The following is a 5,235-nucleotide window of genomic DNA, read 5'->3' on the forward strand; positions in this document are numbered from 1 at the left end:
TTTGCCTTACATTTTGTGCTCAACCAAAAGATTTCATTTATTCCAAAGAACTTTCATTTACATAGAGTTTATCATCTTAGAGTTATAACCATAAAATCGTTTGATCTGCTCATACTGGGCTCTAGCTTTTTCGATGAAGCTCAACAGTTACTACTCATGTTCTCCTATTGGGGCCACCACTTATTTCAATACTTTTACCTCTTTTATCATCTCTCTTACCTTGCATACCCCTTTACAAATTTAGGTCATTAAATGCTCAATGTACTTCTGTCTTCCTAAGTTCTCTCTTTTACCACACCAGACTTGGTCTGATAACTCTCTATGCTCTCTAACCAATGCAGCGATGTAGTCTTCTTGTTCATTCAACTTTTGTCTCAACCTGCTTAAATAACTGTTTAATATGTTATTCTTTGTCTGTACTTAGATACTTTCTTCTTCCAATTCAGCATATTCTTGCTTTAATCATGCATTTTCTTCAGTTAGCTCAACAATTGTTATCTTTTTGGCTTGTACCCTCACACACAACCTCTTATGTTCATGGTGTAACTCTGATAAGTCTTTGATAGTTGTGTCACATTCCCTAGCAATCTTGTAAACTTTGACTTCATGCTTTTCAGCTCTATCTTTCCATTGATCCTTCTCCTCTCAAAGCTTTTGGATTTTTTGCTTTAACTTATCTTTTTCAAACTCAAATTCTTTTGTCACAAGCTCCAATTCTGATGATGTCTCTTTAAACTTTTCTCTTGTTGGCGATTAGAAGCTTCTATAAGCGAATACCATTTTCTATATTCGTCTTGCTCTCCAAACTAAGTACCCTTGAGTGACCTTATCAGTGAATGGTCCAGGACTCACTCTATGAGATTTTTTCATGCTTTAATCATCTCATTCATCCTTTGAAATGCTTTTGGCTCACTGTAAGAAAAATTTGATTGATAAAGCCCATGTGTCATAAGAATGAACTGTTCTACCCCAAACTATCTTTTCATTAGAAGTGGAGCATAACTTATTGCTCCCCATAAACCCAAAAGTGGGACAACATTGTTATCTCCACACTGATATAGCATAGGTTCTCGATTCATCCATAGGGCCAACCATATTATTTTGGCACTTAATAGTTTTTATAGGAAAGCAATCCACTATTTTTTAGACTTTTGTTCTGACCACCCACTTTCATAAAATTCCTTAATCAAAGCTTGATTATGGACATAAAGCTTTGAGAAAAAACCTTTTTTCCACTCAAAATGGCTTTTCATCCATAAGTACAATAACTGTATGCAACCTATAAAATGCCCTCCATTCCGACGACAATAACTCAAAGATTTGATAGTCTTTGCTAATATTACCATTAAAGGGTTATAGCCATTGATCACACTCTAGAAGAAGTCAATCACTACTATTTCAATATAACCCAAAACCTTTGGAAATATCACCATTCCATATATAGCTAAGGCAAATACATCTAACCCCCATTCTTTATTGGCATATTACATTAGAAAATCATGAAAGAACTTTCAAAGTGGGCAAACCTGCTCTTGTTTCTTTTTTGTATATGAATCCACAATCTCTCTGTCTATCCCCATGAGATGGGCCAAATTCTTATGGAATCCTAATTTGTATTTTCTGACATATATCTTGTCAGGAGCCTTGAGGTGTAAGCCCAACAAAGTCAAATATTTCAATGGTTGGCATCATATCAACTTCATCGAAGATGAAACACTTGTATGCAGGATCCAAGAATTATGCTGCAGCTCTAATTAGTTGATTGTCGACACTTACTGCAAGAAGGTGTGCTATATGCCCATGTTTTTGGCAAAACTTTTCTTGTCTAGTTGGGCTCATCTTCTTCCATATATCAATCAAATCTTGTATATTATTTTGTTTGAGGAGGATAGATGTTTCTTTAGATAGGGTAGAATCATAGCCGATTGGTAGACAATCCTCTATCTTTAGTTGAATCTTTTCTGACTGGACTTTTACTTCGTTGGATGGCTCACAAGGAGCTAATATAGATAAGGAGCAAACTAATCATTCTGTGGAGTCAATGAAACATTTTTTGTTAAAGATCATTTTTCAAGTAAATGTTTTTTATGCAACTTTATGATACGAGCATGAACTAATGCAAAAGAATGAGAAAAAAGGTTAGTATATCAAATAAGGAGAAATAAATAAATAACTAAGTAAATTAAAACATCACACAGAATAAGAGAAATGAATCTTATGCTTTTGGTCAATTCTAAAGGAAAGGAGATGGCTCTATCTATAGGTTAGGCATTCTTAAAGTTCACTATATGTGGTTCAAGGTTGAAAGTCTAATGGTTCCCAAATTGTTCCTTACATCATTGTCCATTACAGATTAGTAAGGCACCCCAATCCTTACCTATTATAGGTTACAAGCGAAAAAAGGTTTAATTTGAGTGGGAGTATTTCGCTAGCCATTGTAGAGGCATTAAACCTCATGAAAGCAATTGGTACTTTACTCCCTCTTAGAGGGTCATTGCTTGGGTATAGAGCTTATGTTATGCATATGCATATGAATGCTAGAATTAACAAAGTAAATAAATATGAATGAATATAAAAAAGATCTATACAAAAGGTTCAATTTTATTAGGCATTTGGATAACACAAATTTATTTGCTGGCCTGACTCTTAGTTTTCCCCAATAGAGTCGCCAAACTATCATAACATATAAATTTGGGGATCTTTTGCTAGACATTGACTTAAGGGGTCGCCACCAATCTTTTTTGTTTAGATGTGATTGGTCACCTAAGGAATCTATTCTTTCAAAAAACACCTAAGCTTGACTAAGGGTCCCTAAAAGAATAGGTTCAGATCCATTAACCAGAACAGAGTTCGGAAGTACGATTACATGTAAGAAAGGTTATAGTACCCTCACAATGCCCATCAAAAAATGGTACCAGCTTAATTTTATGTTATCCACTAAGTCTTAAAAATTTTATCGAGTAATTAATTATTGAAAATTATTCTCAATTGACCTAATACTTTTGGTAAAAAATTAAGAAAATTCTCTCACCTCAAGAGTATGCAAGGAAACTACTGTTTCACTTGCAGAGGCTTTATCGTCGGACTATTTAACATTAAAATTTTTAAGAAAAGAAAAAAAATGAAAAATAATGGCTTAACTTTTGATATGAATCATTTTCTTTAAAAAAAAAAACTCATTGCTTTTGTACAAGGAAAATTGAGACTTTCAACTTTTTCCCAAAACGTTTTTCTTGATAATTTTTATTTTTGAGAAAAATTTGTATTTCCAACTTTTTCCCAAAAAATGTTTTTTTTTAATTTTGAAATTTTAATTTTGAAAAAAATTGATACTTTCAACTTTTCCTAAAAATACTTTTTGGCAAATTTTTATTTTTTTTGAAACTTTTTTTTAAGGAAAATTGATACTTTCAACTTTTTCTCAAAATACTTTTTTTAAAATTTAATTTCAAGAAAAAATTGTTACTTTCAACTTTTTCCTAAAAATATTTTTTAAAATCTTTTTATCTTTAAGGAAAATTGATACATTCAACTTTCCCCAAAATGCATTTGGAAATTTTTATTTTAGAAATTTTATTTTTTTAAGGAAAATTGATACTTTTAACTTTTTCTTCAAAATTTTTTTTTGAATTTTATTTTAGAAAAATCATTAAAAAAATAAGAAATAAAAAATAAAATAATAAGAAATACTAAATAATAATATTATTATTATTAATTAATTAAAAAAAACCTTGGATTCAACTCGGCTTGAGAGACAGAATCGGCTCAAATGTGCGGCTTAGCAGGAAACGACTTGGCTCGACTGAAACTTAGGCTTAAGAAGCGGGTCACTGGTTAGGGTGCTCTATGGGTCAGGTCGAATCTTGACAAAACACACGGATCCTCTGGGTTTACTAATGCAAAAATGACATCGTATTGAAGAGGGTATATAAGGTTGAAACTCGATCTTCTTCAAATTTTCCTTTCTTTTTTCTCTTTTTTTCCTTCTTTTCTCCTCCTTCTCTCTAAACAATTTTAGATTCTGGTTGAATGTTCTATCAAAATCTGAAAAAACACGTCAGAAACTTCAAAGTTGGCTGGAAACTTCATTGAAAAATTCAAGTTTCATCGAAAATTCACTAAAATTTGAAAAATTTCCAGAAATTTTTCAAAAAAAAAAGCTAAAATCTCCAAAAATTTTCCTAAAATTTTTAGAGCCGCCTTTGAATTTGTTTTGCTTATGTTTTCTTTTTGTTCTCTTCTTGTATGTCCTTGGATTCTGTTTCAACATCTATTTATAGGGATTAATCATAAGAGTTCTGATCAATCTCAATTCTATATGGGATTGGGATTCAAACTTTGAATCCAATCCTAACTTTGCCAGTCCCCAAATTCATGGTCAAATTCATTCCAATTTTTTTTTTATCCTAATCCTAATCCCAGCCGAAAATTGATCAAGATAAATGCTAAAAATAAAAATAATAGATAAATAATAAAATATATCAATAGATAATTAAAAAATAATAATAATAGATAAATAAATAATTAATTAATAGATAAATAATAATAATAATAATACATAAATAAAAAATATTAATACATAAATAAAAAATTTAATAGATATATATATTAATAAATAAATAATAAAAAAAATAAAAATAAAACTGCAAATGGGCTTACCCATTTGGACAATGCCCAATTAATCCGAGCCTAGACCAAATTGGGTGTCTACAATATTTATAGATCATAATCAATGCTAGCTTTATTGGAATGACCCTAATTGGTAAAGAAAAGTCAATATGGCTTGACAACTTATTCGTGAATGGTTTTAGTGTATAATTGATATCCTTTCATCACATAGTATCTCGGTTTGGATATTGAGTATGGTTTAGTGTTTACCTAATCTTTTCAACCATGCTTAGTCTTGTCATTGACATTAACTCACAAATAAGCTTTAGAACAATTCTAAACTCTTGTTTCACTTTGGCCAAAGATTTTTCAAGTTAATTCAATCAAGATAAGTTGAGATACTTTTTTGATCACACAAGGTGATAATTTTCATCTTGATTACTTCATGTATCTTTATATGTCTCATATTATACCCAATAATAATAGATAGAGCATTCTTGGTTAGAACTATAAGTCATAGTTTAACATTCATCATATAAGATCATAAGTAATCTCAAATCAAATGGTCACTTATATAGCTATTATATGAGAATGTAGCTATAGGTACTATATAATCTAGCATATAGC

This window comes from Durio zibethinus, chromosome 19 (assembly GCF_047325235.1).
Source record: "Durio zibethinus cultivar Kanyao isolate XHJ-2024 chromosome 19, ASM4732523v1, whole genome shotgun sequence".
Classification (NCBI taxonomy): Eukaryota; Viridiplantae; Streptophyta; class Magnoliopsida; order Malvales; family Malvaceae; genus Durio; species Durio zibethinus.